Source organism: Salminus brasiliensis, chromosome 24 (genome assembly GCF_030463535.1).
Source record: "Salminus brasiliensis chromosome 24, fSalBra1.hap2, whole genome shotgun sequence".
Taxonomy (NCBI): Eukaryota; Metazoa; Chordata; class Actinopteri; order Characiformes; family Bryconidae; genus Salminus; species Salminus brasiliensis.
In genome coordinates, this window is record NC_132901.1 from 16,191,373 (window position 1) to 16,217,797 (window position 26,425).

At 41.8% G+C, this 26,425-nt stretch overlaps 1 long non-coding RNA gene across 1 annotated transcript; it reads left to right on the forward strand.

Annotated features, from left to right (window-relative positions):
- The first annotated feature begins 15,360 nt into the window (after positions 1 to 15,360).
- LOC140546713 (uncharacterized) lies at positions 15,361 to 21,296 on the forward strand. Its single transcript, XR_011978364.1, has 3 exons — positions 15,361 to 15,500; positions 17,899 to 17,967; positions 20,884 to 21,296. It is a non-coding gene; the product is annotated as an uncharacterized lncRNA (long non-coding RNA).
- The last annotated feature ends 5,129 nt before the right edge of the window (positions 21,297 to 26,425 follow it).

The following is a 26,425-nucleotide window of genomic DNA, read 5'->3' on the forward strand; positions in this document are numbered from 1 at the left end:
TATAATTTTGGATTAACACTGTCTGGGGTAATTTCTACAGTTTGTGTTATAGCTCTGGATTAATAGTACCTAAAGTAATTTCTACAGTTTGTATTTTGCACTGGATTAATATTACCTGGGACATTTTTTTTACAGTTTGTGTTATTGCATTGGATTAACATTGCCTGAGGATATTTCTACAGTTTAAATGATAGCATTGGATTAATATTAGATGGGGTCATTTCTATAGTGTGTATTAGAGCTTTGGATGAATAGTACCTGGGTTTATTTCTACAGTTTGTTTTGTAGCACAGAATTAATATAACATTCATGGTTTATAATGTTGGATAAATATAACCTGGGGTTATTTGTACAATATGTTTTAATGAATAGGTTTAGAAAAATGTATTTGGATTATTTTAATGAATAGTCTGGTAACATGATTAATATAGCTTGGATTTATTTCCACAGTATGTTTTATAGTACAGAATTAATATAACATTCATGGTTTATAGTGTTGGATAAATACATAACCATAACCTAGTTATTTTTATAGTTTGTTTTGTAGCACAGGATTAAAATAATTCACAAAAGTTTTTTGTTGATTTAATAGGACAGGACTAATATAACCTGGGGTTCTTTTTACGCTTTTTGTGTCATAACACTGGTTTAAGTCTTTTGTTTTATAGAATGGGATTGACATAAACTAAAGTCCAGTTAGTTCATTTTTCAGGAGTTTCGTTGTATCAGTACTGCAGTACTGAGGTCATTTCTATGGTTCATTTTATATAACAGTAGATTATATACCAAACTGTAATAATGTTGTTAGATGTTTCCTATAATGATCGATCCATCTCTGACATAAACTGGGAGAAGGTTTTTCCCACTCCTCCATGCATAATTCTTACAGCTGTGTAACGTTTCAGCTTTAGTTTTGAGACAGATGCTCATTTATATCTAATTTTTCTCAATTTCTCTCAAGAATTCCGAGTAGATTCTATTTTGGAGAGCTCTCCAGACCCTACTGCTTAAAAGCAGCCCCAAACCATGACACCCCACATCCATTTCCAAGGTTTTCATTGAGTCTCCTAACTTTTTCAACTGTCATATAGATGTACAATAGTAGAAGCTTAGTGTATATGTAGCGTACCATAGCATAGTGCAACAGACTTTATAGACATAAGTATTGGAACACCTGCTCATTCTCCAGAAGCTCATTCTTCCAAAATCAAGGGTATTAAAAAGAGTTTACCCTGCTTTTGTTAGAGTAACTGTCTCTACTGTCCAGGGAAGTAGGCTTTCTACTAGATTTTGGAGAACTGCTGTGAGGATTTGATTGCATTCATAGAGAGTGTTAGTGAAATCACCACCCCACCTCATCCTCAACTCCCTTGTTCATCCCAAAAATACTGGATGCCATCATTCCAGAGAACACAGTTCCACTGCTCCACAGATCAATGCTTGGGGGCTTTATACCCCTCTAGGCATGGTGCCAATAGGTTAAGGGTTATCTGCTCCAGAGAGTCCTATTCTACACTCTCGTAAACCTAAAACAGTATAGCATAGCATATATAGTGCAGTTTAATCGTACTATGGTCTGCAAATGGTATCGTGGATGTTTTGAGAGGATGTATACGTGTCTAAAAAGAGAGGTATGTGGTAAGCGAAGAACTGAATGACATGGATGAGTGGCTATTGGCAGCGTGACTCCCCGCTGTTTGCCAAGTCTGCCACTGCCTGCAACAGAAGGAAGCTCATTTCCCCCTGCATCCTCTTTTACCAGCAATGCCAACGGCAACCGTGAGAGAGAGCAGCAAGAGATAATTACTCTGCCCTTCGGCAAAGAGAGAGAGAGAGAGTGAGAGAGCGAGAGAGAGATGCAATGACATTTGCCTTTGTAGCTGAATTCTTGTAATCCCCATGAATTCTTAAAAGGCTGCTTGTTTGTTGTCGGTGACACAACAATTATTGTTAAATATCATGTTTGCTCGCGGCCCTGAGCTCTATTAGCTAACTGACTGGTGAATCTTTCAGATACAGTACCAATCAAAACTTTGGAAATGTTGTTTATAGTGATACCGTTTTGCAGATACATGTATAAAATAATTCTAATTCAATTTCAGAGATTATGATTCGGATTCTGACAGATTTAGATCAGGAATGAATAGTGCAGTTCAGCTATAAAAGCCTAGGTTCCCCTCTCAGTGATTTCTTGGCTGTGAAGCAATGCTTCATGGTAAGCGTAGTCTATGAAGCAATTTGTTGGATGGACAAGGATGTTCCACAGGACAAAGGGTGCATCCAGACGTGCTTATACAAATGATACCATTCAAACATGTGGAATCATAAATATCAACCCATTTCAGTTGGTAAAAATGTATCATTTTTGTGGCTCTTGAATATGGCAATTCAAAAAAAAAAAAGGTTTTAATAAAATAAATATCCAGAATGAAGTTCTAATCACATGAATATTCAGAATAAAGCTAATAACAAAAATACATTAATCACATTAATATTCCAAATAGTTTTAATCACATTAATTTCCAGTATGAAGTTCTAATAACATTAATATTCCAAATAGTTTTAGTAACCTTGATATCAAGAATTAAGTAATAATAATAATAATAATAATAATAATAATAATAACATTTAGTGTCATTAAAACTTTATAAAACTTTTTTAGAACTTCTTTCTATTGATATGATAATATATATGATTTGAATGTTATTAGAACTTAATTGGAGATATTGATTTTATTAGCTGCGCTAAAGTGACTATCTATTGTTTAGTGGAAAATCAGGAGTTTTCATCCCATGAAAAGACTGACCTGCAAAGAAGCAGACAGCCCTGCAGACACACACGCACACACACACACACACACACACACACAAACGCAGCCATATGGTGCAGCCTTTTCAACCTGCCCTGTCCTTCACATACCTGAACCACTGCAGAGGTGTGTGTGTGTGTGTGTTCTTCCCTGCTGTTGTTCCAGCAGAATCTTCTTAAACTATTCTCAACAACAGATTATTACTACAAATAACATGATATCTCTCTCTCTCTCTCTCTCTCTCTCTCTCTCTCTCTCTCTCTCTGTCTCTCTCTCTGTCTCGCTCTCTCTCTGTCTCTCTTCCCTCTTTTTCTTCTTTTTTCTCTCTATTCTGTCTCTTTATCTAACCTCCTCTTTTGTTCTTTCCTTCTTTCTTTCTCTCTCTCTCTCTCTCTCTCTCTCTCTCTCTCTCTCTCTCTCTCTTTCTCTCTCTCTCTCTTCTCTTTTCTCATTTTTCTCTCTCTCTCCTCTTTCTTATTATCTCTCCTCCTCTTTTGCTCCTTCCCCCATCTCTCTCTCTCTCTCTCTCTCTCTCTCTCTCTCTCTCTCTCTCTGTCCTTTCTTTCGGCCTTTCACCCTTTCTCCCCTTTTCTCCACATTCTCTCTTCTATATCTCCTTATCTTTCTGCTTATTCTTCTCTACAGTAAACAACAGCAGCAAAAAGTGTGTGTGTGTGTCTGTGTATGTGCGCGTATGTGTGTATCTGTTCGATTCCTCACACACTTCACTTTTCACGCCTGTTTGCACCACACACTCCAGCGAACACACAGCAATCTCTGCTGCGTTCAGAACAATCTGGAACTTCCCTCGCCTCAGCTCTTTTCACATCTCGCTGCATACGCGTCGGTGTGTGTTTGAGAAAGAGAATGTGAGTGTGTGTGTGTGTGTGAGAGTGTGTGTTTGTACAGCATATTGAACATCACTCATCATTGGCTGTGTTGTCGTGGCGATGTATCAAAGAATGACGCATGTGAAGCTGATATGAATTGATGGGGTTCGGCGTCTGTTGGTTAAAAAACACTTTTTTTCTCTCTGTTTCTCTCTCTCTCTCTCTCCCTCTCTCCATTCTCTCCTAATCATACATCTGTCTGACTATATATACATGTGTTTAAATATATATGTATATATAAGTTAACACCACCTGCCTAATATTGAGTATGTCCCCCATGTGCCGCCATAACAGATCTGGCCATTCTAGGCAAGGACTCCACAAGACGCGTCCTGTGGTATCTGGCACCAAGACGTCAGCTGCAGATCCTATAGCAGTCCCGTAAGTTCGCAGGTAGGCCCTCCATGTATCGCATCGATGAGCCTTAGGCTCAGGCCTAGAAAAACATTAGGCAACTTATGGTAGGTACTGCACTGACATCCTAGCAATGCTGCATCAGTGGTCGTTTGAAAAGAGGCACTGGCTGGCTTTACATGTGTCCTCCTAGTGTTGGGGCATTGTTAGTGATCGGGGGAGTTCACACAAACGAGGATTGGGTAATTGACCTTTTAAACTGGGTAGAAAACAGTGAGACAGAAATGAGGAAAAAAAATCCCCTAATGCTAGTGGATCTAGCACTTCCAGAAGTAGCAAACCAGCAAATGAAAATAGTGAGCTACTGTCTGCACGTGAAAATAGTGGATGACGTAATCTGAGAAGAAAGTGAAGTTCAGTTCAGGCCGCTTTGAGCCGGGTCACTGCTGACAGAACAATTAGCTCTAAAATTTGACTCTTCGCAGCCCTGCGCTAGCTTCATAACTACCGTCATTATTTCTACAACTGCGGGTCAAAAGCATCAGATGGATTCGAGCTCCATCAACACGCTATTATTGGAGAAGTGTGTGCTCATCTGTGTGTTTGTCTGTGTGTGTTTGTGTGTGTGTGTGTGTGTGTATACTGTGCCCCTGCTGTTTCTGGGTGGGTGAACAATATGGCCACCCAGAGGAATAGGGCCATGCAGTTTGACAGATTGACATGTTGCTGTTTACTGCCGTCGTTAAATAGCGAGAAAAAAAATCAATGTCATTATGAGTCACATATTTCAAATGAGAGGGGCCTGAGCACTGAGCTCTGCTCTCTCACGCCAGCACTTTAATGTGGCAGTTTGGCCGGAAATCAAATTCACACAATGGCGATGGGGACTCGAGTCAGTGACTTGGGTGTTGAATGTTGACTGACCCGCCTTTCAGTTTTGCTATGGTTCATGAGAAGATCTTATAGATTGTAGCAGCAGCATCTTCACTGCAGCTTCTAATAACAAGCCTTTTATTGAAGACAAACCCTCAGACTGATACGCAGAACAATCGTCCTGTACTACCTTCAGTAGAACAGTACAGGATTTGCATACTGACATACTGAAATGCTAGTAGCCAATGCAGGTGAAGTGAGTGTTCACTAAACTAGGTGGTGTTTAAGTAAAGCTGGGGTTACATGTTACCAATTATCACCCTGTTTTTACCACAAATTGTCAGTCTGGCTGAGTCTGTGCTGGTTGTGACTCTAAACTGCAGATTCCCGATCACGTTTCAGACCAGAGGGAGTTTATCAAACATTTGATTTTTTCGACCTGACTCTGAGCGTAATCTAGTGGTGTATACAGGGCCTGTCAATCGCCAATAAAAGCTGAGCACGAAAACTGCAGTTTTCTGTCAGTTTCGTATTTTAATTCTATGTTCCACCTAAAATGATGCAGCAGCGACATTCTGGTGCTCCTACATTTACATTTACATTTAAGGCATTTAGCAGACGCTCTTATCCAGAACGACTTACAAAAGTGCTTTGCTATTTACTTAAGAAAAACCTCAGCTAGTTTGAAAAGGCTAAAATTTAAAGATACCTCCAAGTTAAGACACTACTAGACACAAGTCAATAGGGTGACCACTCTACTATTCACCCAAGTATTCTCTGAAGAGGTGAGTTTTCAGTCTGCGTTTGAAGACAGTGAGCGACTCTGCTGTTCGGACACCCAGGGGAAGCTCATTCCACCACTTTGGTGCAGGACAGAAAAAAGCCTGGACGCTTGTCTTCCACGGATTTTGAGGGATGGCAGGTTGAACCGAGCCGTACTTGAAGCTTGAAGGGCTCTTGGTGCAGATCGGCTTTTGACCATTGACATCAAGTACGGAGGGGCTGGTCCGTTCTTGGCTTTGTAGGCCAGCGTCAGGGTTTTTAATCTGATGCTGGCAGCAGCTATAGGAAGCCAGTGAAGAGAGAACGCAGCAGTGGAGTGACATGGCTGAACTTAGGAACATTGAAGACGACCCGTGCCACTGCATTCTGGATAAGATGCAGGGGTCTGATGGTGCGCAGAGGGAGAGCAGCCAGAAGAGAGTTGCAGTAGTCAAGTCTTGAAATGACGAGAGACTGAACAAGCACCTGGGCGACTCTCTAGAGAGGAAGGGTCGAATGTCGTATGTCCAATACTTCAGCACCATTTAAGGTGGATCGGCAAATCCAAGCCAACATCTGCTTCATACATAGGGTAGCCGCCAATATGCGCTGGTCTACTTCCTCTCCAGGCTGACTCCGTTGTCCTACCCACAACCTCATCCAAAGGTGTTGTCTTTGTTTTTTTTTTATTTTGGGTCTGAACAAAAAGGTAACATGAGGCATGCATGTTTTGGGCCGTGTTCAGTTCGGTTCAGCAGCAGGTTGAGGTTGCATAGTCTATGATCCCTAGCCGTAAGTGTGTCTAGTCTTTTATAATCTGCTATGATTTTAAAAGTCATGCAGCGTACCCAAGGCTTTACTAAAACTGGATTAGTTTTTGTGCTAGCTAGCTGGCATCCTTGCTATAAAGATGTTTTCTTTAACAAACGATAACAATAAGACATCACCTGAAGCCATGTCAAACCTTTTAGGTTTATAGCAGGGGTTTACTTGTTAGCAATGTCATGAATGCTGCTAGTAATCTCTCTAATAAAGACCTGAGACTCATTACACATCTTCTCCCTTTTATCCCCAAAAAAGTCAATTAGCCAAGATATTTGATGTTTGCTTCCATAGTTTTGCACTGAAGCTAAGTGGCTAAGGTGGCTAACAGGTAAAAGAAGCTTATGTAAAAATACTAGCATGGTTAAATCATTGGTCTCTGTAAATTCTGGCACGTGGTTAAAATCGTGCAGACACCTTCCATCAAAATCGTGCGGACATCGTACCACGTCAAGCTCAGCAAGCTCAGGTGGTTCAGTTTTCTGTTGCCACACCAAAATCTGCAGAAAGAAAGAAGATTGCAGAGCAATGGAAGGTGACAGGAGGATTTTCACCTGGGTTGTTTTTAGACACAAGAGCTTAGTCAACATTCCAATTAGTTATTAAAATCAATGAGATTGAGGTTTTTGAACAGGAAGAGTAGCAGAGGGAATTTTGTCTATACTTTAGCCCATGTTTATAGCTAACATTGTGTCATAAGTCCTATGGAATTTGTTTCATAACGTATGTAGGCTATAGGCAGCGCTATGTAGGCTATAGGCAGCGCTACACAATAACTAGCTCTGATGAGTCCTTTTGCTCATCTTCTGGATTTGACACATACTTGCATGACTAAAACTCTAATACTAAATGCCGTAAACTTGAAAACCCCATTTTCCACAGGATATCACAAAATATTTACCCACATGGGATTATTATAACCTGAGGTTATTTTTCAAGCTGATTATACAGAAGGTCAAAGGGGTCGAAATCTGACAGAGGAACGTGCAGTCCGTGAAAATGCCTGACATGGTGCATTTGGACAGGGCTAAAATCTCAGAGGAACTAATTAATAATGTAATAATTACATCACCCCACCTCCCCATGTAAAGCTAATCCCATCCGAACGGGGCTATACAGTGGCAGAAACCACATAAATAAGTCTATTAGAGATCCCTGAACAACTCCAAACAGTTGGAGTTTTGGCCTGTAGTTGCCACCATGCTAATTGGTGGCATTCATTGCCTCCTAGCTACTTCATCCTCCAGTGTTAAACTGAAGCAGCTAAAGGAACTTCAGATTCACATCAAATATGGCTTGACTGATCAGCTGCAGTCGGGGTGAAGTGTGGAAATCTGATTTTAGGAGAAACTACGTCTTTCGTAAAGAACGCAGGGCTCAGGGTGAAGTGAAAAGTGAAAATATCAGCCAGTTCTAGTCAACTCCCCGTATTTCATTCAAGACATTATTTGCCACCCTGGGAGCCCACAAGACAAGACAAGACAAATAATGTCCTACAAGAACCAATATTCAGCTTTTTCACTCACCCAAAAGCACTAAAGCACCAGAGCGTGAAGGGACAACAACTATACAAGGGCTGACGTTTCTCAAATATTAATATGTCCCACATTTCAGCATCTCTACATTCTAGTCTTTTCACAGAAAGGCACGCAATAGGGGATGCTTTGGAGCGATCAAACACCCTAACGTAGATTTACCTAGCATGTCAGCCCCATGTTAAAAAATTCATACCTTGTTTTTCTTTGTTTGTTGATTTTTTTTCTTTCTTTTTCCTCCCCCTTCATCTGGTTTCGCTTGTGTAACTGCTGTAAAGAACATTTGTTGTGTGTTGCACTTTGAACGGTCCCTCGGGGCAAGGCAAGCTGCTGACTCGTGGATTTATATACCCTGCCTTTTTAAAACGGTCCCACTTTTCAAACCAGCCAGCTTCAACAATGACTTTGGTATGATTCAGAATTGAAGAGGTGCTTAGCCATCTGTACGCAGCATTGTCGGCAGCCTCAGCCTTTCAGTAGTACCTCCATGTAGGGTGTGTGTGTGTGTGTTCTCTTATCTCTATACTCTGTTGCTGCACTGTAGTACACAAATAGTGTTTCCAAAAAAAATAAAATAAACAAATAAATAAAAATAAAAATTAATCAAGAGCTGGCTCAAATATACCCTAAAAAAGCTCAATAAAATGTGATCACATGAGAATGCATTTATTGAGCATGTTAATTTGCTCCTCAATGTATAAATAGTATGTTAGTTTGGAGGGGAAGGGAATGACGTGAAGATGCGGTTTTACAAGCCAATTTACAGCCCTGTTTTGATCTCCACATCATTTTGTAAAAAGGCAGGACTTTACCCATAAAGCGACGCCATGTTGTGCATCACATTTACATTTATGGCATCTAGCTGATGCTCCAATCCAGAGCGACTTACAAGGTTACTCATTTTACAGAGGTGGGCCAGTGTAGTGTTAGGAGTCTTGCTCAAGGACTCTTATTGGTGTAGAGCAGCATAGTGATCCAGACCTGGAATCAAACCCTGGTCTCCAACATGGTGTGGCAGCTCACTGGCAGATAGTGGTGTTATCTGTTGCACCACACCAACCACAATGGGAACATTACAATCCAATTCATATTTCAACCAGTGGTCGGTCTCTTCATTTATAGCGTTTCCGGTTCAGATCTATTCCTAGTCGTTTGGTTCAGCAGCAGGTTGCAGTCGTGTAGTGGATGATTCCTAGTTGTTCGGTTAAGTAGCAGGTTGCAGTCGTGTAGTGGATGATTCCTAGTTGTTCGGTTCAGCAGCAGGTTGCAGTCGTGTAGTGGATGATTCCTAGTTGTTCGGTTCAGCAGCAGGTTGCAGTCGTGTAGTGGATGATTCCTAGTTATTCGGTTCGGTTCAGTAGCAGGTTGCAGTCGTGTAGTGGATGATTCCTAGTTGTTCGGTTCAGCAGCAGGTTGCAGTCGTGTAGTGGATGATTCCTAGTTATTCGGTTCGGTTCAGTAGCAGGTTGCAGTCGTGTAGTGGATGATTCCTAGTCATTTGGTTTGGTTCAGCAGCAGGTTGCAGTCGTGTAGTGGATGATTCCTAGTTATTCGGTTCGGTTCAGTAGCAGGTTGCAGTCGTGTACTGAATGATTCCTAGTTGTTCGGTTCAGCAGCAGGTTGCAGTCGTGTAGTGGATGATTCCTAGTTATTCGGTTCGGTTCAGCAGCAGGTTGCAGTCGTGTAGTGGATGATTCCTAGTTGTTCGGTTCAGCAGCAGGTTGCAGTCGTGTAGTGGATGATTCCTAGTCATTTGGTTCGGTTCAGTAGCAGGTTGCAGTCGTGTAGTGAATGATTCCTAGTTGTTCAGTTCAGCAGCAGGTTGCAGTCGTGTAGTGGATGATTCCTAGTTATTCGGTTCGGTTCAGCAGCAGGTTGCAGTCGTGTAGTGGATGATTCCTAGCTGTTCGGTTCAGTAGCAGGTTGCAGTCGTGTAGTGGAAGATTCCTAGCTGTTCGGTTCAGCAGCAGGTTGCAGTCGTGTAGTGGATGATTCCTAGTTATTCAGTTCGGTTCAGCAGCAGGTTGCAGTCGTGTAGTGGATGATTCCTAGCTGTTCAGTTCAGTAGCAGGTTGCAGTCGTGTAGTGAATGATTCCTAGCTGTTCAGTTCAGTAGCAGGTTGCAGTCGTGTAGTGGATGATTCCTAGTTGTTCGGATCAGCAGCAGGTTGCAGTCGTGTAGTGGATGATTCCTAGTTATTCGGTTCGGTTCAGTAGCAGGTGGCAGTCGTGTAGTGGATGATTCCTAGTTGTTCGGTTCAGCAGCAGGTGGCAGTCGCGTAGTGGATGATTCCTAGTTGTTCGGTTCAGCAGCAGGTTGCAGTCGTGTAGTGGATGATTCCTAGTTGTTCGGTTCAGCAGCAGGTTGCAGTCGTGTAGTGGATGATTCCTAGTTATTCGGTTCGGTTCAGTAGCAGGTTGCAGTCGTGTAGTGGATGATTCCTAGTTACTTGGTTCGGTTCAGTAGCAGGTTGCAGTCGTGTAGTGGATGATTCCTAGTCATTTGGTTTGGTTCAGCAGCAGGTTGCAGTCGTGTAGTGGATGATTCCTAGTCATTTGGTTTGGTTCAGCAGCAGGTTGCAGTCGTGTAGTGGATGATTCCTAGTTATTCGGTTCGGTTCAGTAGCAGGTTGCAGTCGTGTAGTGGATGATTCCTAGTCATTTGGTTTGGTTCAGCAGCAGGTTGCAGTCGTGTAGTGGATGATTCCTAGTTGTTCGGTTCAGCAGCAGGTTGCAGTCGTGTAGTGGATGATTCCTAGTCATTTGGTTCGGTTCAGTAGCAGGTTGCAGTCGTGTAGTGAATGATTCCTAGTTGTTCGGTTCAGCAGCAGGTTGCAGTCGTGTAGTGGATGATTCCTAGTTATTCGGTTCGGTTCAGCAGCAGGTTGCAGTCGTGTAGTGGATGATTCCTAGCTGTTCGGTTCAGTAGAAGGTTGCAGTCGTGTAGTGGAAGATTCCTAGCTGTTCGGATCAGCAGCAGGTTGCAGTCGTGTAGTGGATGATTCCTAGTTATTCGGTTCGGTTCAGCAGCAGGTTGCAGTCGTGTAGTGGATGATTCCTAGCTGTTCGGTTCAGCAGCAGGTTGCAGTCGTGTAGTGGATGATTCCTAGTTATTCGGTTCAGTGCAGCAACAGGTTGCAGTTGTATAGTGTAAATGATCCCTAGTTATTTAGTGTGTGTTAGACATTTTTTATTCGCTATAACAATCAGCAAAACTTATTGGGGAAGGGTGAGACACCCACACATATCGAGGTATCCGAAAACGTTCACCACCGAGTCTTACCCTATAGTGCTGCTGTCCTCTCTGGGTCCTCTCAGTGTCCTTTTGGCACCGTGCACAGTTAGCTAGCTGAAAAGACTGTAGTAGGTTGTGGTAAGGTTAGCTTGTAGCGTAGCCCCAGCCTAACACTCGCTCACTTCACAGGCTCTCTTGCAGCCTTTCCCTCTGGCCGTCGTATCGCAGATACCAGCAACAGCACTTCCTATGGTCATTCCTTCACTGAGCGGCACTTTACCCTGTCAGCTAGCACTTAGCCTTTTGCCATTTTTAACCCCACTTTCTTCTGAAGTAGCCATAGGGCTGGGTTTATGTAAATGGTGCTGCCGTAAATATCTAGACTGTTCTGCAGCAGTGAGGTTTTGCAGTTGGCCTGTTTTACAGCTCTGTTTTGGTTGTATCAGATTTTTTGTTTCAGTATAGAGACAACAGCGTACAAATACAAAAAGTACTGTCTATATTTATCCAAATAATTGGAGCTTGTTCTTGTGCTGTATAACTGCTTAGCAGAATGTAATCTAGGCCCAAAGACTGCAACAAGATACTAAATTATAACATAAATGAATATCCTGTAGTCAGTAGCTATTTTTGTTGTTGGTAATTAGCTGTACATTTGTAGCTTGTTTTGATCAGAAAGGCTATATAAACACTATACAAACACTATTAATTTGTGTTGTACTATCTGTTTGCTTGTTTACATATCGTTTGTTATAATTACTAGGCACTAAAGCATCTACATAGCATTAAATACTGCTGCACTGTCTATTCTGGCTGTGATATTTCACTACATGTAAAAAAAATCAACATATCAACAAAGTATAAAACTATATTCTGTCACTGTTTTGGAATATTCTGACGCCATATAAGCAAGTGTTTCCTTTTTCACAGAGGAAGGCAGCTGCTTGAAGCTGGTTAGCGGCAGGAGATGAAAATTAGGGGGAAAAGGCTGGTGATCAATGCGAGAGCAGAGATTCAATTCTGTTCTTACCTCATTTCCTCCTGCACTCGCCACAGAGAGAGCGCGAGAAGGGGAGATGGATTACATCATTACTGCAACAGAGAGAGCAACCGTGAGAGAGAGAGAGAGAGAGAGAGAGAGAGAGAGAGAGAGAGAGAAAGCATGCTTGAGTCTGACGTCCGAGGGAAGCTATTTTTCCGCCAAAATTTCACCTTTAGGCCACAAAGCTAATGAAGCGTTGCATGCATTAATTAATCACACTTGCAGTCTCTGCAGAATCCCTTATCACACTTCACACTGTCGCAAACACCACAACACTTAGGGCAGACCGAAATTCCACTCAGGCGCTCAGTATAGCGGCACCAGAACTGAGAGCCTTATTATTGGATGCAAAAAGAAGATCTGATTGACAGCAGTAAGCCCCGCCTCTCACTATCATTATGGTTATTTCATTTACAAGACATCTTGCATTGGTTTTCATGTACATTATTCCCACAAACCATTTGGAGTTGTTCGGTAACCTCAAATATACTCTGTATGACACACACTTGAATATGGACTGAAGTATGCTAGCACAGCTAACAGCGGTAGCATAGCTTATTTAATAATATGTAATAAATACATAAAAATAAATTCACAGGTAATATAACAGGTAACCAGTTGCACTGTATGTAAGTAAGTTTAAACATAGGCCAGCTTATGTAAAACGGGTTGCAGCACACAATGGTAGAGCTTAGTAATAGGGCTGGGCGATATGGTAAAAAAATACTATATCACGATATTTAAAGACTTTTTTCGCGATACACAATATTTATCACGATACATGTAAATCACAGACTAAACACATCAGTAGCAACAGATTCTTATAAACTACTTATTCAGATACTCTCCTGTCCTGAGTACAGTGATTTGGATTCAACTTCAGCTGCTCTTCATCTAATTAAACCAGTCTAATTACACTGTTAGTAATGAAACCTGATGCTGATCAGTGTTTATTAAGCAATATCCTCGATATGCTTAGAAAAGCATATTTTCATCACGATAACAAAGTTAATCACAATATGATAAAATATCGTATAAATGTCGTATTGCCCAGCTTTACTTAGTAGTGATTAAACATTTACACCACCTCCAGAGCAGGTGTAAGTGTTGAGTAAACACCTGTAGAGAGTACAAACAGGACACACACATAAGCCGATGTACGGTGTACCTAAAGTTACCTTTTGTTCTATATAGGGACAGATTTAGTGTAGTAAGTAGTGTTAACATTAGCACCGGTCACATAATCAAGCATGTGAGTGGCTGAGCTGCGTTAAAAACTCAGAACCACACAGACTGATTTCAGTATCAGTTGAAGCATTGTGCTGTTCATGGACTGGAAGCTTTGACCCTTGCTTAGAAACATAGGCCTACCATTAACAGACTACTGGGAAAAGTGTCCGGCGGCTCATGTCTATCACAACGTCATCAGAGCCTTTTCGTTCTGTTGCTTATGCTGCGTTCCATCCATTGACCTCGTAAGCTGTGACTGGGAATGATGTCACACCGGAGTTGACCAGTTAAACATTCTGATAATTATACACTATTTCAAGACATTTACAGCTAAAGACTTTGGAGTTTATGGTTTGATGGTGAATCGGTACCACTTTTTATGTCCCAAGTTAGCATTGTTAGGGATATTACTGGATAACAATGCAATACATGGTATTTTCGCATCCAAACATCCTGGAAACACGTCCACGTGAACTCGGGGTTGGTGAGGCTGACCTGACTTTCTGAGTAGTTCAATTTTCCTACTTGGAACTCAGAAAATCTGACATCCCAGTTCAAATGGAGCTTAAAAGTAGTAACAAGACTAGCAATGCATGTCGGAAGCCAGTGTAGTGAGCTACACTGTTCACTAGAAACTACAAGTGCGTTGTAGGAGATTATAGGGCCCTCAAAATCACTCTCAAATTCCACTTTATGTTTCAGACACTTGTAAGTATGCATCCATTTCACAGTGGGGCAGTGGTGGCTCAGCGGTTAGAGCACTGGGCTATCAATAACAGGGTTGTGGGTTCAATTCCTGGGCTTGGCAAGCTGCCACTGTTGGGCCCTTGAGCAAGGCCCTTTACCCTCTCTGCTCCCCGGGCGCTGGAGTTGACTGCCCACCGCTCTGGGTGTGTGTGTGTGTGTGTACTCACTGCTCCTAGTGCACTAGTGTGTGTGTTCACTACCACAGATGCGTTAAATGCGGAGGACACATTTGGCAGTATAGTGACAAATACGCACACCTTTAGCTATTGTTTTTTTTTGACTCAGTAAATGAAAGAAATCAGTGCTCTTAGTGAATTTTCATGGTAGCATGTTTATGACTGCTTATCATGACATTAGCAGTGTTGCCAACTTTTCCATAGGGAACGTAGCTATCGACTGTCCTAAAAGTCGCTAGAAGTCGCTAAATGACGTCGTCTCCTAATTTGCACAATTGTCCATTTGCATGTATTTGAAGTCGTGGGAGAAAAGAAAGTAAGTAAAATACCCTAAATATGTTAGAACTATAAATTAACGTCTTTTGTTGATTCTTTATTTTATGTTTTGCCTTTGAAATCGGCCGTCACTTCTCAAAGTAACGTCATGACTTTAATAGGATTTGGGCACGCACAGTTCATTTGCAGTGTGGACGTGGAGCGGTGTGGGTCTGCTCTGACTGTCAGACTGAGCACTGTGAGTGTTGTGGGCCAGGGCTCGGGCATGGCAGCACCCGCTGCTGAGGACAGTAAATGAAGTACATGTGTGTTCACCTCAGATTTGTCGCTTTAAAAAAATATATATCTAGAGGGCTCTGAAAACATTATTCAGGACAGGTTTGATAAAGACACACACAGATTAAAGCAGGCCAACAGCAACATTTTGAGAATGTTTTAAACATGTAAAACATTTAAAACTTACACGGCACGGTGAAATATGACAAACATTTAAAAATATATATTTATTCTTAAAAAATAAAGGAATATTATAAAGTCAATATATATAAAAATCTCCCGGTTTTGTGACAGGGAGTGACGTGACTTTTATTCTGTGCCGGAAGCGGAAACGGGAGCGCGCTGAGATGGCGGGTGTAGAGAAGCAGGGTGCGGTTTCTCTGCCCAAACACTCATACTGGTTCGATTTCTGGGTGTTTGTGCTGTTTGACATCGCGTTTTTCTTCGTCATGTACTTTATCGTTCCCTAACCGGTAAGTTGTGTGACCCCGGGGCCGCGTCGTTTACAGATAATTGGGGAAACCCGTTGAAGGTTTCCGGTCCACCTTAAGCGGCGCAGCACTGCTACACACTGACTCCTGTGTTTTAAGGTGGAATGGAAAAGGAGCCTCAGTCTCAGCCTCAGCTTCGTTGATGTCAGATTTAGGGAATTATCTAGGTTTGTTGTTTAGTGGAAGGGTCAACACTGTCAGTGTATTAGCTACGTTTGGGCTCACTAGCTTGAGGAACAGCAGAGTGTTTTGGATGTGCCTGGATTTATTTGTATAGCACTTTTCACAACTGCTGTTGTCACAAAGCAGCTTTATATAATTAGTAGTTAATAAAAGACAGACAAGGAAAGACATAACGTAAGACATGAAGGGTCAAAGACCCCCAGTGAGCCGCCAACAGCGACAGTGGCAAGGAAAAACTCCCCCAGAGCTGGAGGAAGAAACCTTGGGAGGAACCAAGACTCACAAGGGGGACCCAACCCATCCTCCTCTGATGAGAACTATTTATAAATTATTGATAAAAATTACCAAACCAGATACAACAGATAGTTAATAGTGGTGACATTAATAGTGGCAGATAGTTACGAGTCCATTCAGGTTTTAACATGGTCATCAAACAGGTAGCAGTGGTAGGAGGGAGAGAGCCAGAAGGTAACACAGACATGGGAGCACCCTGAAGCGTCCGTCTGCTCCACCGTCCACAAACCTGAGTGATTGCGTGTAAGCAGCGAGACGACATCTCAGTATACTACAATTCCCTGCGTCCGCGAACCCCTGGACCTGGTCGTGACGTTTTACAAGAGTCACCCTCATTAAAAGCCTGCGTAGTGACCTAATGATGGAAATGTTGCAGGTCGTGTCTGTTGGGTCTTTGAGTTGCAGTATCAGATCAGGCCCTATGAGAGAAAACACCCAGTTGTCCACAGACCTGTGGCCACCCCGTCTAATGAATGTATTTCTAGCATAGAGGTGCACATGTGCAAATACACAGATTTTCTAATGCCTTTAGAGAAGTACTGCCAATACAATAAGACTCTCTGGAGCAGATAGATAGATAGATAGATCACTTTATTTATCCCACGGGGAAAGTCAGTTTTTACAGCAGCAAAATCAAACAAGACAGATTCACATAAACCTGTTGTCAGGTGTGGACTAGAGGGCTGTACAGTAGGGCTGCACACATTTTATTCATTTGGAATTAAAATATTTTTGCCAAATAATGAAAAAATCATTTCTTTATTCATCTTTTCTTAAACACAAAGTATGCACTAACGGGTACTATTCTGTAACAAAAATACTTTACTGTTAACAGCTTTGCAGTCAAACATAAAATCTCCACCATAAACAATGGAAATTATTCAAGTAAAAGAAATAAAGTGAAACAAAATAATATCTAACAAAATAAATAAAACTGAGAAACACTAGTTTTGCAGTCCAAAGTAAAATTATTTGACTTTATTTTTTTATATTCTATGAAAAATGATGTTTTTTTTATTAACTAAAACTAGTACATTATTTAAAATGTACTATTTTTAATATTATTATTATTATTTTTAATATTAAAGAAAAATGAGTGTGGTTTCAACAAAATGACTCAAACTAAACTAAAAATAAAATAATTTAGCTTACATATACATACATACATATATACATGTGAATGTATGTGTGTGTATTTTTATGTAGTAAACTATATGTAGTAATTGATGACCCTGCTGTGGGGGAGCTCAGAAGCACGAGGAAAACGCATGCGTTTAAAGGGTACCTTAAACGCATGTGATCTATAAATGGTTAAAAAGAAGCTCTAACTGGACTTTTAGAGGCACAAATGACACATAGCCTACACAGCTCACAGACAGGACAACATCTTTTGTACTATGTATATTAGCAGAGAGCCATTTAAGAACCAGCTATGTGTGCTTTAAAGATCCCACAGTATCGAGAAAAGCCTTAGGTATCTAAACTGGGCGATTAAGAAGCGGTTAGTGGGTAGATCTTCCAACGGGCAGCTGAATGTAGTGAATTTGTATTTACTAGTTAACCCTCTGATATATACAACCTTCTGATGAGCCCTAGAATGCAGCATAACACTCTTGTTGATGAAATCAATCAAATTCTCGCAGCAATGCTCCAAAATCTAGTAGAAAGCTATAACCTGTACAGTAGAGACAGCTGCACTGAACAAAATGGGATATAAACTATTTTTTTAATACCTTTGATTTTGAAAGAAACAATGAATGAGCAGGTGTCCTAATACTTTTGTCCATACAGTATAAAAAGCAATAGTGTGCAGTGAAAACACGTAATCTGTGTCGTATACCTATAATGTTTGTGTGCTCTGTGATCTACTCTTTCCATTAAATTACCTCCTTATGTTGTGCAGACTTCACCTGTGGCATGCAAGGACCAGGAGCATGGAGACGGTGGCTGACCTGCAGAGGAGATGAGACTGGTTAGTGTTTATACCGCAGTCTGCTTTCCTTTTTTAAAGACGCATTGACTGGTGTCTTTTTTCAGAGACAAAGACAGACATTACTGGCTGCTTTCCCAGACCTATATTAAGCTTATACCCCAGACTAAATAGGATTTTAATGGAGGAACGCCATTGGCGTAGTTGTGTCGTTATCCCGGAGTCTGCATCATGCCAAAAATAAGCAAATCTGAGCATAAACTGTTTCTCTGTGGGGCAGCTGTTTCTATATGCTGCACATTAACTGTACATCATGAGACTGACCTCAACAAAAATACCCAGCGCAGACCAGCATGCTTTATGTGGCAGTAAAGAGGTAACTTCAAAATTCAAAAACCAAAATCATTAATTGTTCAGAAAACATTTAGCTTAGATTTTTTTTGCAAATCAGGCCTGAGGCATATCACCAGCTATAATTAGGAACTGACAGCTGATTCAAATTTCCAAGCTTTATGTTGTATTTATAGATCGAGTCTTACAGTCTCTGACTGTTCCAACCGTCTACTAATAGACGCTTTCATGCAAAATATATAAATAAACAAATAAAAAAAAAAGCTGTGCTCTCTCCCCTCATCGCTCTGGCTGGCACAGGCATCTATTAGCTGGTAGAGTCGAGCTGGGCACCCGACGCTTTCCTCCTCAAGTGCCTGGCAATGCTGCATCTGCGGCAGTTCAAAAAGAGGCGGTGGCTGGCTTTGCATGTAACAGAAGAGACGTGTTAAGTCCTCCTAGTGTCGGAAGCTTTGCTAGTGATTGGGCAGGGTTAACTGGCAGGAAAATATTTTACATTTACGTTCTTTTACACATAAAGCTTGCACTAGCACTCGTTAAACATCAAATATGGCTGCTCAGTGTAACTTTACATGTCAAGGTAAGGTCCTATCTAGAACTCTAGAACTAGGTCACACATGCTGCACCATTCCTCTTTGCAGCATCACTTGCACAAAGAAGGAAAACCTAAACTCAACATTTGAGGTACGCCACAGAACATTTAGAATTAATAAGCTAGAAGTCACATGAGTTATGGACAAGTGCTTAGAATTAGTGCTGAGGACATATTTAGTCAAAATCTAAAGTCTTAGGCTACAGTGTTATATGGGGCGGACTCTCAACAAGACACTGGTTAGCGTTACCTGCTCATCAGCAGAGCCCCTGTTGGGCCCTCTTATAATTGTTAGTTTAAGTTTAGTTTTGGTATTTATGACGGGTGGTGTTAATTAAGGTCCCTTCGGGGTTAGCATTGAGCTCACTGACTACCAGGTCGCAGTGGCCACACCCCTTCTGCAATGGCCATGCCATAGCACGCATGCGTACATTGATACGTTAGCGTACGCTGCCTCTGTCACCAACAAGTTTGCTTGGATGGATAATTCCCTAAAAAATTTAGCAAATTGCCTACTTGTCTGTCCTTCCACTGGCTTGTCGCAGTTCCTCCATTATTGTTTGGCTACTCTGCTGGTGCTGGTTGATGACGACCGAATTAAGACAAAAAGATGCATGAAATCCGATCTGACTGTTCACACTCATGTGGTATGCCTACGATTTGGACACACATCCAATCTAGGACCACATATGGAAGTCAAAGTCAAAAGAATTTTAAAACGTCAGGAGTGACGGGTGTGGCAAAAAAAACATATCTGAGTCACTTCAGCCAGGCAATGTGAATGTAGCCTTTGTCAACTGGGAAGCACAGGGTTGGATATATCATGTTTTGGGATTGGGTTGCTGCTAGTGGCATTGGCAACGTGATACAACAGTCAGCTTAGCATAGTTTAATTAATTCATCTGCCTTAGCATCCCTGCTCATATAACTCTACTGACTTTAGCCCAAGACTTCAGATGTTGAACTGCACTGAATCAGAAGAGAGAGGCTAGGTAGCATTAACTTCAGGAATGTAATATAATATATATAATATTCTGCAATTCTGGTAGACAACTTAAATGTTTAGACGAGTGACTCAGTTCGAGCGACTGGTGTTGAAAGGACAGAAGGCTGAAATTAAAGTTGTTTTTTCCCGTAGTGATGGTCCTGTAGCCTACTTGCTAAGCTAGTCTGCTGCTGTTGACTTACGTAACTGACAAGTATTGATGAAAAGCTCGTGTCTGAGAGAGCGGAGTCGAGCGACTTGTGTTGGGAGTAACAGAAAAGTGAAAGTGATAGACAGGTTCTGCCGTGTTTAGACTCGTAGCTTACCACCTAGGCTTAAATACATTTGCTAGCAAGCGAAACATCCACAGCACAGATCGTGTTCCAGGTAACTGTGGCTCAAATCACACGTTTAGAGGATAAGGCCTCATATCTGAGAGCACAAGGGCGAGCGAGTGTGTTAGCAGACTGATTCTTCCAGGTTTGCTTGCTCTCCCGTTTAATCAAACATTACATTCTACGCTAAACTCACAACTACGGTGGGCTTTGTTGGTTTTGTCCCACTTGTTTTTCAGAGCGTGACATCACCAATCAGTGAGCTTTCACAGCGCTACCGTTATTACAGTAATACTGCCCAATCCTACTGCAACACCTGTAAGTCAGTAGCTTCTTACTGGTATTAACCGTTTCACCCTAGATGGTGCAGACGTTACAGGCAGCAGAATGTTATTGCGGTATTTGTTTGTTTGTTTGTTTCTTCCATGTTTTTTTTATTTATCTTCATATGTTTTTTTCGAAACACGTCATACCAGTCGGTCGCATTGAAGACAAGATTTGAAGTCATTACATGTAACACCTTTATTAATACACAGGTTTCTTGATCTTGATCAGGGGTCCCCAGACGGTCCAAATTTGTACTCTTAATCAATGGGTTGAATCTTGGGGTGGAGTTTGTTGGGGTGGAGTTTGTGGTGTTTAAATGTTTTTTTTCTTTGAGGAATGTTTGCACATTCTCTTTTTGCCTTTTGCAGGTCAGTAACGGTGATTACCCCCAGAACTGCACCCATGGCTTCAGCTGATCTTGTCCAGTACTGTGTCCATCCACAGCGCAGCGCAAGTGCAGTACTAGATTGTAGGCTCTTTTACAACCCTGATTCAAACAGCTGCACTAACCCAAAGCTCCACAAACACATTCACATACATCTAACCATTCCTTTACAGGCGTCAGGCCTCTTCTTGAGTTGAGATTAATCTTAAATTAATTATTATAAATTATTTAGGCTTTTTTTTTTTCTTTCATTGGCTGATCTGTTGGAATGTGTGTTACTGTTTGTTGTAAAGAAACAGTTGGATTGCTTGTTGTTCGGGGTCAATGTGTTTTTACCTCAGTCATGGAATTCACTGAAAACTACTCAAATTAAATTCTCTTAATATATTTTTGAAATTTGGTTTGGAATGTTTATTTTCTTCACGTGCCTTTGTTTATTTGAGTAACTAAGCCGCAATTCTGTATAGATTTTATACAGTATAATAAACATTGTTAGATGTATTACATTGGTTATATACTGTCATGAAAGTTAGGACACATTTTTTTTATACGTATTTAAGCGACTTTAGTCTCGACTAAAGGTTCTACTAATAGTTCCTTGTGAACCACTTTTAGCTTTTTTGTTTGTTTGTTTTAACTGATACGTTGAGCTAAATGAAAGAACAATGATCAACAAATTGTGTTTTAAAAATAATTTTAAGCTGTTTAGACAAAAAGTCACATTGTCACGTTGTATGCTCAAGGTGGTGGTAACTTCAGGCTCCTGCAGATGGCTTTGCACGATGATGATTGGGCTACAAATACTCGTCATTTTCATCATTTTTGAGCAGAAGTGAGCAAAGCCCTCTTGCGTGCCACTCTTGTCCATATGTTCATGGTATGCAGTTACCTGTGGAGTGTTCCTTCAGACCTGACTGCGCTGACTTCTAGAAGCACAACGATTTTCAGTCACAAGCCGTGAAACGCTGGCGGTCTCAATTTCGTCTTTTGTTCACAATTCTGACAAGGATTTCCTGGAGACTGGGATTTCTGCCACTGCTGGTAGACCCGTATGACCATACTTCTCAACACACCTGCAAATTCAGCTACTTTGTTCACACTATGGCCTTCGGCACGACCCAATGCAAACCATTTTTTTTTAATCATGTTTCCAGTTTAAACCCAATGCTCTCAGCAATAAGAGACAGTAAATACAGTAAAAAGGAACAAGAATTTCTCGTGTTGAAGAAAGTAGTTGAGATCTTGTAAGCTGTAGTTTAAAGAAGAAGGCTTGGACACCCTCAGCCAGCACATGGATGTGTTCAGGTCCACCGCTAGCTCACCTGATTTAACGCCATTAAGCACTAATTTACCAAACCAGGTGTTGGATGATGACAATAAATAATTCAAGAACTTATATCAATGTTTTACTAAGTAAATAAACACTTGCTGCCCAGATAAGGAGCTTTTACCATCTTAATTCTCACAAATGTCTAAAACCTTTGCACAGTATTGTAAATGTTAAGAGTATGGGATGGACTGTGACTTTACCTGTACTGTAATTTTTATTTTTACACAATTAAAGAGAGAGTAATAAGCCACTGAAAACGTGTACTCAGCACTGGTATTTCGTCAGGGGTTTAAAAAAAACAAAAACCCAACAACAATTGTGAAACACTTGCGCTTGCAATGACAAAGGCAGCCATCTGCGGAGAGATGAAGTGCCTCAAATTACTTCCCATTCTTCTCCCCTTCACCTCAGAGAGGCAGGGAGGATCCTGAAGAGCCCGCTGCCGTTGCTGCTGTGACCTATCGTCTTGTCTGGAGTCTCCAGGGAACAATTAGTCTTTCCTGCTTTCCTATTGGCCCGAACCTAAACGACTGCCAGAGATTTGGAGGAGACGAATGGGTCGGGAGGAGCGAAACATGAAAATATAGAGTGGAAGTCCCCTCCATCACGGGGCCAGCGTGTTATATCGAATGTCAACAACAAAAGAAAACCCTTTTTTTTTTTCTTTCTCAAGTGGAGGCAGGAAAAAGAGAGGACTTTTAGATTTTTCTTCTCACCGAGAACCTGCAATTGAATGAATTGAACGTTCAGGGGGTCCATCTTGTGAAATAAATAATCAATGGCCTTCCTCCTGGCTGCCTCCAGGCGTTTTAGAGACGAGCCGAGAGAGGAGGGGGGAGAGAGAGAGAGAGAGAGAGGTTTTATGTTTGCTTATATAAGCTGTGCACTGATCTTATCCCCTCAGGACTCACAGGAAGTGCTTTTTGTGTCCTCCTTTGCCAACTTCTTGTCATCTCCTGTGGCGCGGGCCGGCTCCTCGTGTGCTTTTTGAGAAACGTAAAGAAATGCTAAGCGGTGTTGATGTGCCGAGATTGCCCCGCAAATGTTGATTCAGGTTTTTCTGCAGTGCCAGCTGCTCATTTAGGTGGACCACCAGCTTCCTCCATTTTCCAAAAGCGGGCTTTGGACTTCCTCTCCTGCATATTCTTGCACACTTTTCCCGCTACAACACACCTGGCTTGACTCACCACCTCTTTCCCAGCCTCTTCACTGTTGTGTTGGAAGTCCAAATGGTGTTCTTTTATTATGCCAAAGGCTTGGTTTGAAGGGGGATACATGGGGAGGGACGGGAATGGATGAAAACGGGTGAGAATAGATAGAGATGGGTGGGCTTGCTTTGAGAAGAGATGCAGTAGGGATGGAATAGGAGTGGGTATTTGAGGGGAATCCCCTTGCATTCCCCTCGCATCAAGCCCACCAATCCTATGGGTATGGAGCAGGGATAGGGATGGGTGGTTATGCATGAGAATAGGTTGGTATGAGTGGGTATAAATATGGAGGGGTGGGTATGGGTAAGGATGGATGGAGATGGATGTGGAGAGGTGGGGATGGATGAGGATAAGTGGGTACTGATAAGGATTGGTGGGCTTGATTTGAGGGGAATGCAAGGGGATAGGTGGGGATCTATAGGTATGGGCCAGGGATAGGGATGATTGGGTATGGGTGGATATAGATGGGGTTGGGTGGTTATGCATGAGAATTAAATGGGTATGGGTGGGTATGAGTAAGGATAGGTGTGGATGGGAGAGTATGGATAGGGATGGATGCCGATTTGTGTGGAGAGGAGGGAATGAGTGGAAATAGGTGGGGATGAATATGGTTAGATGGGGATTGATGAGGATATGTGGGTACTGATTAGGATTGGTGGGCTTGATTTGAAGGAAATGCAAGGGGATAGGTGGGGATGTATAGGTAAGGGGCAGGGATAGGGATGATTGGGTATGGGTGGATATTAATGGGGTTGGGTGGTTATGCATGAGAGTAGATGGATAAGTATGAGTGGGTAGAAATGGGTGGGTGAGTGTGAATAGGGATGAATGCCGATTTGTGTGGAGAGGTGGGAACGGATAGGGATGGATGAGGATAAGTGGGTACTTATAAAGATTGGTGGGCTTGATTTGAAGGGAATGCAAGGGGATAGTTGGGGATGATTGGGTATGGGTGGATATTGATGGGGTTGGGTGGTTATGCATGAGAATTAAATGGGTATGGGTGGGTATAAATGTGGAGGGGTGAGCATAAGTAAGGATAGATGGGGATAAGTGTGGATGGGAGAGTATGGATACGGATGTATGCTGATTTGTGTGGAGAGGAGGGAATGAGTGGGAAAGGGTGGGGATGAGTATAGGACAGAAAAAGTAGGCTACCTATATTTACATTTTTTTTTTTCTGGATGCATTTTCCAAATATGTTATGTTTCAAACTGTCACAATATCAGACTGTCACAACTGAGCAATAGCTGTGCAGTCATCTTACTAAATCCAAGACTTCCGCCCTCTGGTGACACAAAACAACAAAACAAATGTAAACAACTGTGTACATAAACAGGCTCGGTGGGGTTTATGTAAATGCAGGATTCACATAAATTCCACCAGTACTGTAACGTCTTTCACAGTAAGCACATGTCTGCTTATAAATGCCATGGCTTTTGCCCAGTGAAGACGTTATACCAGCATTCAAATTGGACAGCAGAGTGAAAATAAAACAAACTAGCAAACCTTAAAACCTAAACCTAGGCTAAAGTATACAGTGCAGTGAAAGTGTGTCTGAATTCCGGAATTTCTGTCATGCCATGTCATGTCATCCAAAAAGGTCTTCTTTTTTAATAAATTAGTTCGATGAATTCTTCCCCTTTTCTCCAAATTTGGTACTGCCAGTTAACCCAGCCGTTCATATCTCCCCCTAGCACTAGCAATGCTCCCGACACTACAAGGGTAAGAACTTGTCTCTTACCCTTGTGTCTCTTCCAATACATGCAGCGCCAGCCACCACTTCTTTTCGGACTACCACAGATGCCGCATTGCCTGGGCAGCTGACACATTCAGAGGAAAGCGCAGGGTCCCTAGCTCCACCACCCCACCTTGCCGGCCAACATCGCTTTAAGATTGATGAGAGACAAGAGTGCCATCTACTCACCCCGAGAGAGTACGGCCACTTGTGTCCTCTCAGACTCCGGCTGCTGATGGCAAAGCGACATGGCTCGGGATTTGACCTTGCAACCCCTGGGCCTTAGTGGTAGTGCCTTAGACAGGTCAGACAAGCCAAAAAGCTCCATTTTAATTTATTTGTCCATAACCCATCATTCCAGAAGCTTCACTTAGATCAGGGATGGACGATGGGGGCGGGAGTCCAGCACAGTTTGCAGATTTCCCTGCTCTAACAGGCCTGCTAAACCTGGCAGTTAACAGGTGAGTGGAATCAGGTGTGTTTGAGCAGGAAAAGCACAAAAATGTGCAGACTCCTGATCAACAGTAGATGTTTTTTATCCTTCTTTGTTAGCAATGGTTTCTGCCGTGCTATTCTACCATGGATCCAAAAAGGCAGAACCATCTACTGAAATGTTTTTAAAAAAAACTGCTATGAAGAGCCTTTTTGTGGCACTGATAGTTTAGCCAAAACTATATGTTTACAGTTTTCACATACAGCCTGCATGGACTGGAGATAGAATACTATATTTAATGTTTAAGTTATGCTTACATAATGCATAATACATAATGCAAACTCCTTTTACAAACATGAGATAAATACAGTATTCCATGACAGGCCCTTTCAAACTGGGTGTGTTACAGCAGGAAAACACTAAAATGTGCATTGTATTATACTTTTGTCTAATATAATAACGGAAATTGAATCTGAATACATCCACCAACCCATCCGGCGAGCTCAGACAGGGTGCATTCTTCTTCTTTTAAGTCACTGGGGACAAATTAAGCTTGGTCTTGGGGTAAATTCCACCATCAGGGACAAATCTCCATGGAACATTTTGTTTTTGTGGGTGCAAAACAAGACATAGCCAGTCCCCATGAAACCAGCTGGTCATACCTCATTGTTGGAGCTGACCCATTTGACCTCACCACTGTAAGAAACCCCACAGATTTCCAATGTATACCAGAACTGCGACAACCACACAGTGGTCAGTGAATCGTCTTGTTTTGACTTCATAGATGTTCTGTTCTAATGTCTTCATTCGATGTTC